Source organism: Dipodomys merriami, unplaced genomic scaffold, assembly GCF_024711535.1.
Source record: "Dipodomys merriami isolate MVZ:Mamm:240054 unplaced genomic scaffold, mDipMer1.0.p SCAF_12, whole genome shotgun sequence".
Lineage (NCBI taxonomy): Eukaryota > Metazoa > Chordata > Mammalia > Rodentia > Heteromyidae > Dipodomys > Dipodomys merriami.
This window is the reverse complement of record NW_027202493.1, coordinates 36,436,263-36,449,411: the sequence shown is the minus strand read 5'-3', so window position 1 is coordinate 36,449,411 and position 13,149 is coordinate 36,436,263. Positions and strand designations below refer to the sequence as shown.

At 35.4% G+C, this 13,149-nt stretch overlaps 1 protein-coding gene across 6 annotated transcripts in view; it reads left to right on the top strand.

Moving 5' to 3' along the window:
• The window catches only part of Psd3 (pleckstrin and Sec7 domain containing 3), a 338,007-nt gene that overhangs the window by 260,897 nt on the left and 63,961 nt on the right, over positions 1-13,149 (top strand). The window lies entirely within an intron of this gene.

The following is a 13,149-nucleotide window of genomic DNA, read 5'->3' as shown; positions in this document are numbered from 1 at the left end:
AGGCAGCTCAGTGAAATGTAATTTTATTAAGAACCTAAATCATAGCTTATGCTTAACATTTAATCTTTAACTACTTTTCTCAGCAAAAAGTGTTTTTTTCCTCAGATATCGAACTTAAGCATATAAGAAACTGGAAATATCACCTTCAGCTCTTTACTTTGAAAGGTCAAATCCAAAAAATTGACACATACCTGTATTATGTACATATGCCACTTGTCAGTGGTGAGAATGAGGTGAATCATTAGCATGTTCAAGGATTCTATTATGAAGACAGTTCTTATACAGTTAAAATGAAAGTGATAAACTTCACAACAACATCTTTCTTTTTCATTATCTTGAAATTGGGACTTTGCAGGGCAGACAGGTTGGTGAGCAGATGGACTGACTATAACAGCTAGTAGCCTGCATGTCCTAAGGCAATTTTAGAACCACTGAGGTGCAAAGGATTCTGGAGCTGTAAGGAAAATTTTTCTTCTATATGCTATCATTTAGGATTTTATATTATCAATACCACTTGATAAGCCTTTTATATATATATATATATATATATATATATATATATTAAAGATTCTGTACAGAGGGGTTACAGTTACATGAGTAAAGTAGTGAGTACATTTCCTATTGAGCATTGTTACCCCCTCGTTTGTTTTTCTCTTACCATCCCTTCCCTCCTCACCTCCCCAACTGCCCCCCCAAGTTGTAAAGTTCATTTTCAACAGTGTCTTGTACATCTCATTGTTACAATGGTTCAACCCTGTATCCTTATTTCAGCATTGTGTTATTTCCCTTCCCCTCCCCACATTAGAAAAATGTATATTCAAGATGCAGGGTGTGGGAATCAAATACAGTGAAAACAGGGGTTATACCACGGGGGGAAGGACATATGAAAGACACAAAAGAAATCACATAGTACATTATAAGTACTTTAAAAACAACAGCAACAAAGAAAAAAACCTCTTGTGTCTCTATTTTGGGGTTCATTTCGCTTAACATCATCTTATAGGGTCATATGTACATAGCTTTTGACCTTTTCTACTTGTCTGGTAAGATTATCCTACATATGTACTAGTTATTGCAAATAAAGGAAACCATGGGACCTATGTTTCTTTGGGCCTAGCTTACTTCACTTAGTATAATTTTTCCCAAGTCTTTCCATTTCCTAACAAATGGGGCTGTGTCATTCTTTCTAATGGAGGCACAAAATTCCTCTGTGTGTGTGCGTGTGTGTGTGTGTGTGTGTGTGTGTATGTGTGTGTGTGTGTATGCCACATTTTCTTGATCCCTTCATCTACTGAGGGACATCTGGGTTGGTTCCATATTCATATCCATTATGGTAAATAATGCTGCGATAAGGATAGTTGTTTGTGATTGTTTGGGTAAATGCCCCAAAGTGAGATTGCTGGGTGATAGGGGGGAGATCTATGTGTAGTCTTTTTAGGACCCTCCATACTGCTTTCCAAAGTGGTTGAACAAGTTTACACTCCCACCAACAGTTCCCTTTTGGCCACATCCCCTCCAGCATATGTTATTAGATTTCTTGATTATAGCCATTCTAACTGGGGTAAGGTAGAATCTCAATGTTGTTTTGATTTGCATTTCTTTTATAGTCAGAGAGGTTGAGCATGTCTTCATGTGTCTATTGGCCATTCTTGTTTCCTCTTGAGAAAAGTCTCTCTTTAAGTCTTTATCCCACTTACTAATTGGATGATTGTTTCTTTGAGAATTTGTTGTTGGGGGAGTTAAGTTTTTGAGTTCTAAGTATCTTTTAAATATGGAAATCTCCCATGCTCCTGGATTAGGCTTAACATGATGAAAATGGCAATATTGCCAAAGGCTATCTACAAATTCAATGTGATACTTATCAATATCCCAGCCTCATTCTTCAATGAAATAGAATAAGCAATGAAATAGAAGAAGCAATCCAAAGATTCAGATGGAACAATAAAAGACCCCAAAATAGCAAAAACAATCCTTAGCAGAAAGAACAATGCTGGAGGAATATCATTACCAAATTTCAAACTCTTCAAAGCCATAGTAATGAAAACAGCTTGGTACTAGCACAAGAACAGACCTGAAGACCCAGAAATGAACCCACAGACCTATAGCCACCTGATGTTCAACAAGGGAGCTAAAAATAATACAACGGAAGAAAGACAGCCTCTTCAGTAAATGGTGCTGGCAAAATTGGTTAAACACCTGTAGAAAACTAAAGCTAGATCCTTATATATTACCCTGACAATAATCAACTCCAAATAGAACAAACCTTGAAGTCAAAGCAGACGCCCTGAAAACATTACAGGAAGGAATAGGAGAAACTCTAGGGCTCCTTGGTACAGGTCAAAATTTTCTTAATAGAGATCCAGAAACAGAAAAAATCAAAGAAAGGTTGGACAAATTGGATTGCATAAAACTGCTTTTTGTTAAAGAACAATTGAAGAAATAATAAATATGATTTCTGAGTTACTTAAAATATACATGAAATGACTAATGTAGTGTCTTGAACATTTTATAGACAGTATTCATTTGGATTTCATTATTTATGTATTTACATTTTAATATGTGAACTAGTATACATTTTCCCAAGATGAGAAAAATATGAGTAGACAGATTGGTAGTATATTATATTATATGATATTATATAGGTAACACTGTAATTTTTTCTCTCTTAAAATTTTCACAGTAGATATTGATCATCTGCTTTGACTACATTTTATTTTCAAAATCTCCCCCCCTTCCCCATTATGGGGCTTGAACTCTGAACCTGGGCACTGTCCCTGAGCTCTTAAGCTCAAGGTGAGCTCTCTACCATGTGAGCCACAGCACCACTTGTCTTGTTGACTTTCCTGCCCAGGCTGGCTTTGAGCCGCGATCCTCAGTCTCCTGAGTAGCTAAGATTACAGGCATCAGTCCCCAATGTTCAGTCCAAAATCTTTTAAAAAAAGCAACTGTCATATCTCCAATCCAGTTTGGAAAGTATACTAAAACCATTTAAATATAGTCACAACCTTTGTTAGAAAGTCCACTTACAACACAGCATCTGCCTCACATCTGGCAGTATTCTTAATGGAGTTCAAGGACTAGTTCTAGAACTTAACCTTTTAAAGAAAACTGCATTCAAAAGAGCTATGCCATAGTATCTTTTTAGAAAATAATATATATTTCATATTTTTAGCAAAAAATTAAAAATTTAACTATGTGTTAGTATTCTAATTCGGTCAAGTGATGCTTTGGTTAGCTAGTACATTATCATTTGAGCTACAATAAAGAGCCCTTTTATTGGTTATTTTGGAGATGAAGACTCATGGACTTTTCTATCCAGATTGGCTTCAAATCACAGTCCTCTGGATCTCAGAATCCTGAGCACCTGTCATAAGAACCAAACACATTTATTATTTTTAAAGAGATTTTTTGAGATATAATTAAATGCCATAATCTACCCATTTTAAATACAATTATTTATTTTTTTTTTGGGAGGGGGGTCCGGTCATGGAGCCTGAACTCTGGGCCTGGGCGCTGTCCCTCAGCACTTCAGCTCAAGGCTAGCACTCTACCAGTTGAGCCACAGTGCCACTTCCGGCTTTTTTTCTTTTTCCTTATGTGGTGCTGGGGAATCGAACCCAGGGCCTCATGCATGCAAGGCAAGCACTTTACCACTGAGCTATCTTCCCAGCCCCACAATTCTTTATTTTTAAACTGCCACATTAAACTACCTTATTAAAAACTACCACAGTCCATTACCCACAAGTGATTCTTTGTGCTTACAATTTAGCATATTTATTTTTTTAATGTGATACATATTTATGTTTTTATTTTTTAAATTCTGCTACTTTATTTACATTTATTTTTTTTATTGTAAAGATACTATACAGAGGGTTACAGTTACATGAGTGAGGTAATGAGTACACTTCCTCTTGAACATTGTTACCCCCTCCATTGTTTTCCCCCTACCATCCCCTCCCTCCCTCCCTTCCCCGAGGTTCTTTTTTTTTTTTTTTTTGATTGTGATTAAGTGATTACATAATTTCCGGAAATTCACAGTATTGTGGAATAATGATGCTCATTTAAAGTCACAAGTTCATTCTAACTTTCCTGGAGCAAATTGTCTATCACAGTCTGTAAGATATAACGGTGCTCACATGTTATATACCATATATGTGATCAGCAGCATGGGGATATTTGGTAGTGGTTCAACCAGATGAGTGGGAGTTCTTTGTTTCTTAAGTCCTGTTAGTTTTTATTTACATTTATTTTTAAATTTAAATTGCGTTGTAAAAGTTGTACAAAGAGTCATAGTTATATAAGTCGGGTAATGAGTACATTTCCTTTGAACAGTGTTACCCCCTTCCTGATTTTCTCCCATTTTTCCCCTCCCGACCTCCCTTTCCCCCCAAGTTGTAAAGTTCATTTCCAACATAGTGTCTAGTGAGTATCACTGTTGCATTGGTTCACCTTGTCCCACCAATTCTGTGATCCTCCTTCCCTTCCCCAACTCAGAGAAAACTTATATACAAGACAAAGGATACAGAAATCAAAACCAGTGACACCAGGAACTAAACAAAAGGGAAAAAAAAGAAAACAGAAATAACTGCAAACAGGACAATATAAAAAAAAACTCTTGATTCCATTTCTTGGAGTTCATTTTGATAAACATCATTTCATATGGTGATATGTATATAACTATTGAGCCCTTTTGATTCTCTTATAAGAATATTGGGGCTGGGAAGGTAGCTCAGTGGTAGAGTGCTTGCCTTGCATGCATGAGGCCCTGGGTTTGATTCCTCAGCACCTCATAAGCAAAAAGAAAAAAACTGGAAGTGGCGTTGTGGCTCAATTGGTAGAGCAGCACTAGCCTTGAGCTGAAGAGTTGAGGGACAGCACCCAGGCCCAGAGTTCAGGCCCCATGACCGGACCAAAAAAAAAAAAAAAAAGAAAAGAAAAGAAAAGAAAAGAAAAAAAAGAAAAAGAAAAGAATATTGTAGATAAATTCTAGTTATTACAAATGAGGGAAACTATGAATTCAGCATATATAACATACACTCTTCTTTCTGATTTTCTACTGTCTTGTATCCATCCTTGTTGAGACATATGTTACAGTATTTCATTAAAAAACTATTACTCATTATTATATGTTTATGATGTTTCTCTTTCTCTGCTGGATTATGCTTCCCTCTTGGGATCCTAATCGTCATAATTACCTGGCAACTTGGAGTTTCCTCTGATTGCTACTAAGCTGGCACTGAATTTCCCCTGGAGCACCAGCTTCCAGGCACTTTCTTCTTAGAGGAGAGCAGGGCCTTGGCCTCCTGCTGCCTGCTGTGCTCCACATGCATTCATATCAAACTTCTTGGATCAGAGAAGCCCCAAGGAATCTTATAAGATGATCATGTACAAGAAGTCCTGTGTTCATAGATTCTTTTGCCTGTATTGACTTTGACTTTTCACTGAAATGAAATCATCTGCCTTTTAGGGAGGTGGTGAAGATAAGAAGATATTAATATGAGCACAGCAGTAGTTAGAGGTTCAATGTGGAGGTTCCTCGTACATGGTTCCTATACACTTTCTTTTCTCACTGGTACATGGCTTTGTGCCCTCTCTCAGCCTTTCTGCTCAAGACTGGCACTCTATCACTTGGGCCATACCTCCTGCCCGGCATTTTGCTGGTTATTTTCGAGATGGCCCCTCAAGGAATTTTCTGTTTGGGCTGGCTTCAAACCTTGATTGTCCAGGTTTCAGCATCCTGAGTAGTGGGACTACCAGCCTTTTCTTTCGTGTTCTGGCTAGAAGTGGTATACATAGAGCATAGGTATACATAGAGCATAGACAAAGTCAAGTAAGTATCAAGGTGCCCTCAGACATTTTGGCTGGAAAATATGGTGACCCCTGGCCTGCTGAGCTGGCCAACCTGAGTTCATTATGGGCCAAGTAATCAGAACTAAAGGGGCAGAGGTAAAAGCCTTTTCCCACCAGATCTGCTATTCATTAAGGAAAAAGGGAGTGGCTGATCTGTTTTGTCTTGATACCAGTGAAGAAATAGGGGTAAGGGTAGAGTCTCTCTTCCTTTTGAGACACCCAAGGGTGGGTGAGTGGGATAAATAACCTCTTTCCCCCCTATAGAGGGAGGAAGGAAGAACTGGAGCTCCTTGTCTCCCTCCATCTAGTTTTGAAAACACCCTTGAAATTTTACAATGTCTTTACTTTCATTGTTATGGAATACTTGCATAGTAATATTCAAGATATGTGTCCTATATGGGAGAAAATAAAGGGGAGGTTATAGTGTTTGGCCCAATTTTAGCAGGATAAATTTCCATTTGGGGTCAACCGTTAGGAGACATTTGATAATTTCTGTTATTTTCTTGGATTTATGACTTGATTGGAATCTACAATCCTATTGTAATGTAATACTACAAGTAGAATGGGCTCAAGGCCACAGTGAGGTTCCAGAGACATTCTTGTCATTGTACTCTCCAATTCTCTGGACAGGCCTTGTTTTCTTGGTTTATATTTGCTGACCTAAAAGCAAATGCATGAATTGCATCTGAGGGTACAAAGATCTGGAGATACGTTTAGCCTATTCAGGGTCACAATGGAGTTTGTGGAAAACAATCAACAGTTCTGGAGGCTAGAATTTTGAGATGAAGGTGTGAGTAGGATTGACTTATTTTTCTGAAGACTATCAGGGGAACCTATTTCATTTCTTCTGGTTTTCTATAAGGATTCATTTTCTTGAAAATGACATTTTTCCTGTGTCTTTTTCATATCCCCTTCCTTCTGCATTTGTTTCCTTTTTTTACTAAGACTTCAGTCATTTTGGTTGGATGAGGGATCACTCTGATGACCTCAACTTGACTTGATCATCTTATTTTCAAATAAGGTCATAATCATGTCTGGATAAAGGGTACATGGTTCACGACTTGGATAAAGGGTACATGGTTCAAACTAAGAACCCCAAGAAAGACCAAAACAATAATCATTTTTAGAAAAACAGGGAAGATAGTATACTAAGAATGTCCAGACTTTTTCTTGGTTAGAAACATTAACTACTGAGACTGAGTAAAATAACTTCATATGAACTCTGGAAACCAAAGGTCATGCAACATCTAGGAGAGAATCCCAATTCCCCATTTGTTCCTTGAGGTGGAGAGAAAAAAGTAGATTTGATTATAGTATTCTGGTCTGCAGATGATATTACCAGATTATGTCTTTCTAATGGCATAGTTTGTGTCTCAGACTGATCAGAGTTGGAGAAGGCAGAGGAGGGTAGTATGTGACATACAAATGTCAGAAGGAGCAAAGATCCACAAATATCTGGAAACAATTGATTGCAGTCAGCGGAATGTAACTTGCAACCCCCCTAGAAAAAAATGTTGAGAAATTGGAATATTTAGAAGCAAGCATATTTACAGGGGAACTAAAAAAGGGAGTGGGAACAGAAAGGACTTTTAACTCAAGGTTCAAGGAAGAAAAAATCAGGAAAATACATATGGCTACATGAAGAATACCAACAAAGACATAAATATAAGAGAACCCAGTTCTGAAGGAGAATATTATAGTAACTGAAATAAAAATTTTACCAGAGGGTGTATGTCTGCTTTCCTGGTGGCACATAATGATATTGGAGTCCTTACGCCATTCTAACAAGTAAAACTCTTGAACAAACTGAAAAACCAACATTTAGATAAATCAGAGAAGTTAGGTCACAGGCCAAATCACTGGCATCAAGATTGGAGAGACAGACTGATGAATGCTGAGAATCACAAATTACTTGGGGAAAAAACCCTTAGTAGAAACCAACATGGAAACTGCTGTTGAGATAAGAAAATCTGAACATTATTAAAGTGGCAAAAGTGTCATTTTGGTCAAGATTACAAGGTAAATACTTCAGAAATCTAGTCATGGAGAGGGACTCACACTATTGTAATAGTTTACTGGCATTAACTTATCCCATATATAATGAATATGAAAAGAAAATCGTCTTGTACTTCTGGCAGGGTTATGAGAAATACAGCTATTTTGAAGCATAGTACAACATTCTGTTATTTACAAGGATTTGTTGAAGAGAAACAGTTATACCAGAGTCTGCCCTGCTGCATGAGAGATAGATAAAACCATACTCTAGGCCCAGTCTAGACTTCTTGTTCACCTAAGAAGATGAAAAATAAAATCAAGGAACATAGACAGTTGATACTTCACATAGACTCACTTAGAGATGGAGCCGTCACCATAAAAATATAGAATGACTCTTCCCCGTGACACACACTTAACCACAACATTACTCAGGGCCTATATAAGCCACAGCTCCTTTTACCCACAACACACTTCTAGCTATCTGGAAGAAAATATGATGTATACCAAAAGGCTGAGACATGGTTGAAAGGAAGAGAGAGCAAGCATCAGAACTGAAACATATTGTAAGGATGGTGGAATAATCAGAGCAGGAACTTAAAACAACTCTGATTAAAATGCTAAGAATTCTAGTGGATGAAATAAACAGCATGCAAGAACAGATGGGAAATGCAATCAGAGAGATGGAAAATTTAAGAAAAAATGAAAAAGAAGGCTATATATAAATATTGACAGATATGAATGGTGTCTTGGTTCATTACCAAAGCTGGACATACATGAGGAACAAATCTGATTTCCAAAATATGTGGAAACTTCCAAGATGGAAAAAATCAAATAGTTTAAAAAAACCACCAGAATTTAGAAACAGAAAATATTTGACCTATTCTCTCAAAATATCCTATTGTACTCTATTCTTTTTTTCTATAATGATATGACTTGTAGCCAAATAACAGTTACTTTCACATTACTGAAACCTCAGAAGATGAAATAGTATGAGGGAGCTACTTTATTACTATGTTGTCCTTATCCATTTATCCATTGATGGGCACTTAGATTGTCTCTTATTGTGGCTGTTGTAGATGATGACATCAAAATGAACATAGAACTATGAATATCTCTTCAACATTCTACTTTCATTGCTTTTATTATATAAACATATATATATATATGTATATATGTATATTATCCAGAGGTGAGAGTTCTGGATCATATAGTATTTCCATTTTAGTTTTATAGATCATTTCATTCAATTTTCCCTAAAGACTTATTGATATTCACTTCCATCAACTCTGTGTAAGAGTTCCCTTTTTTCTACATGCTTGAACATGCTTATCATATTTGTTTTAATAATAACCATTCCTACAGTGTAAGGTGGCATCCCATTGTAATTTTAGTTTGCATTTCCTTGATGATTTGAGATGCTGGATTTTTTTTTTCATTTATTGGCCATTTATATCTGTTTTAAGAACTATTTGCCCAGTTTTAATCAAGTTTATTTCCTTACTATTAAGATTTTTAGTTTTATATATATATATATATATACTTATATATATGTATATATATACTTATATACGTGTGTGTGTGTATATATATATATATATATATATATATATATATATATATGATATTAGGTCTTCACCAGATGTGTGCTTACAAAAAATTCTTTTCACACTCCAAGCACTACTTTTTATTCAGTTATTCTTTCTTTTGTTGTCTATGCTTTTGGAGTCCATACAAGAAATCACCCAACCAATGTCATGAGGTTTTTCTTCTGTTTTCCTTTACCAGCTTTATGATATCAGCTCTTACTTTTAAGTGTTCTTACATTTTTTTCTTTTTCTTTTTTTATTGTGAAAATACCATACAGAGGGGTTACAATTACATGGGCAAGGTAATGAGTACATTTCTTATCAAGCATTGTTGCCTCCTCCTGAGTTGTTTTTTGTTTATAGTGTGAGATAAGGGTCCATTTCTCTTTGGGGAAATGTGAATATTTAGTTTTCTTCCAACCATTTTTAAAGAGGCCATTCTTCTACAAAGTGTGCTTTTTGCCAAAAAATCAATTGACTGCAAATACTTGAGTTTATTTTTGGGCTTTCTGTCCTATTCCATTGGTTGATGTGTCTGATTTTAACACTAGCACCATCTGTTTTGATTATAATAGCTTTATAATACATAGTTGGCCCATAATCCCTATCTGTGGATTCTGCATATGTGAATTCAGGAAACCACAGACTAAAAATTTGAAAAGGAACTGTATATGAATTAGACATGGATGGATTTTTTTTTCTTGTCATTATTCCCTAAACTATTATAACAGTTATTAACATAACATTTAAATTGTAGTATTCTTAGTAATCTGGAAATGATTTAAAGTACAGACTATTTGCATACGTTATATATAATGCTAAATCATTTTATATAAGGGAATTATGCATGTACAAATTTTGATTTCCTCAGGGATATTCCAGTTTTCAGTGGTGATGCTTATAGCTACCTCTGGAATGCATTGGTTGTTTAGTCTTTGCTGGTTCTATAAGAATCTTAGGAATGTTTTTTCTGTTTGTGTGCAAAATGAAACTGAAGTATTGAAAGAAATTTCACTGAATCTGTATCTTACTTTGGATAGTAATTTCCTAAGCCTTGAACACAGTATATCCTTCCATTTATTTGTGTCTTTCAGATTTTTTCGTCTGTGTTTTATAGTTTACAGTATATAGATCTTTTACTTCCTTTATCAAATTTACACTTATTTTATTTGGGAAGGGGAGTCAAATTCCATTATAATTGAATTGTTTTCTTAATTTTTGATAGGTGCTGGTTGTATACAAACACTACTGATTTTTGTATGTTGATTTTGTAGGTTGCAACTTTACTGAATTTATAGGTTATATTTTTTAATTTTTAAAATTTTTAAGTGCTACTATAGCAGTAATGTATAGAGGGATTAAGATTACATAAGTCAGGTAATGAGTCCATTTCTTTTTGGACAGTGTCATCCTTCCCTCAATTCTAAGTTTTTTGGTGAAGGCAATTTTATTACTTGTCCAGAATGAAGGCCTCTTATTTCATCTTGCCTAACTACTGTGCTAGGATTTGCAGGGCTTGTTGAATGATGTGATGAATATTTGCACCTGGTCCTGTTTTTTATGTATAGGAAGAGATTTCAACCTTTCACTATTGAATATGATGCTTGCTCTGAGCTATACAGTGTAAATCTCAATGGTGACAGTACATAACCTATCTGAAGGATAGAATGTTCTTTCTAGATTGGTTATGATCTATAAAGATTCATATGTTATTAACATGGTGATGATTGCAAGGACAAATATCTTTTGTCATAGGATATAGAAATTAGAAACTACTCAAAAAGTACTTTGTAAGGTGAATAAACTGTGTATCCATAAAATGGAAAAAAAACAATTTAGGCGGGGGGGTATAGTTGAGGAGGTGGGAGGGAGGGGATGATAGGGGAAAAACAAAGGAGGAGGCAACAATGCTGGATAAGAAATGTACTCATTTCCTTGTTCATGTAACTGTACCTCCTCTACAGTATTTTCACAATAAAAAACCTCATTTAAAAAATGAAAAAAACTATTCATTGACACAAAGCATGAGGGAATTTTTAATGCATTTTTTTACAAATTCAAAAAATAGACCAAGAATACAGACCAGTAGTTACCACAGACTGGGTTATAATCTAAAGAATTATGTACATATTCATATTCCATACTTAGAGAAGAATATAAAATGAATGAACCATTCCATAATAATAATTGACACATGCAATATTTATTTTTGAATGCTAACACGGGTGAGCAGAAGGTAAAGGAAAAACCAGATATTTGCATAGTGAATAAAGTATCTCCCCCAAAGCAGTTAAAAGAGAAAATAGTTACCTTGCTGTGTGGCAAGATGTCACACACTACTTTAATCAAATAGTCTGGTTAATAGTACCCGTAATAAAAACTACACCCACCTTGTCTAGTGCATTAATATGAATGCCTCACCTGTGTTTATCCTCCCCCTAAATGCACATCCTTAATCAGGTTTTGAGAAAACATCAAACATAAATTGGCGTTATTCTATAAAGTAACTGATCTATGTTCAGCTCTCAGGAGAGACTGAGGAACTTTTATGGACTAGAGAAACTAAGAGATATGAAAATTAAGTACACTGTGCATTCATGGAAATGATCCTGGAATACAAAAATAAATTCGTGAAGAAACTGGTGAAATGCAAAGAAACTCTCAAGTTCAATCCACAGTATTTCACTAATGTTAATTTTTAATTTAGAAGATTTTTTATACTGTAGTTATATAAGATGTGAACTGGAGAAGCTGGGCATATGGAAACTCGATGTACTATCTTTGCAAGACTAAAATTATTTCAAAATAAAAGTGAAGTATGGATTTTTTTTTTTGAAGTATGGATGTTTGAGTCAACATTTACTTTCATGTATCTCTCAATCACAAGCAACCAGTGGAAGAACCCTATCGTCAAATACCTATGCATGATTAATTTGTGGTTTATTTAAAATACACTTTGGTGGTACTTATTTTGGTTGATTGTAAAGAATCAATAATCAGAGTTTAATAGACAAAGGAAGCAGTTGAATTGAGGCAGCTGAGCTAAAACAGACTCTTATTATACTTTCTTAATTTGATTTTTAGAATTCCTACCAAATCTGCTTCTTAATTTTTCCCTATTCCCCCTCCTTTTTGTTTTAAAGGTGTTATGATTGCAGATGTAAATGTTCCGTTGAAAAAGTAGAGATTCCCAAAAGGGGATAAGGCAATGGGGGGTTTAACAGTGGCTGTCAAAGTGCTGTGTTGGGAAAATACCTAAGATGCCACAGTATTGTGCATGGCACCATGTTCCTACTGGCAGTTTTACCTGGGATTTGGATATTAGGAATTATCCTGTTTTTTGTTTTTGTTGTTTTGTTTTGTTTTTGTGATTTGGCAGAGATAGCTCAGTGCTATCCATTGGATTCAACCTGTAATCAATTCTTGTTTTCTATATGCTTAGTGCTATGAAAAGCCCTATAGATACACAGAAGTCTAAATCCTGATCCCTGCCTCCAAAGCCCCCACTTGCATGAAAGACAAACATTAAGTAGATGAAAAAAAAAGCAGAGGTTTTTTTTGAGATGTTATGACCATACTTCTATTATCTCTTCTTTCTATTATACATCTGTGGTATCTGGTGAATATTTGAACTTCTGGATCAGTTTCCTTATCTGTAATGTACAGTGCTACTGTTGGTGATCATTAGATTGATGATCATTAGTCCCTGGCACATAGG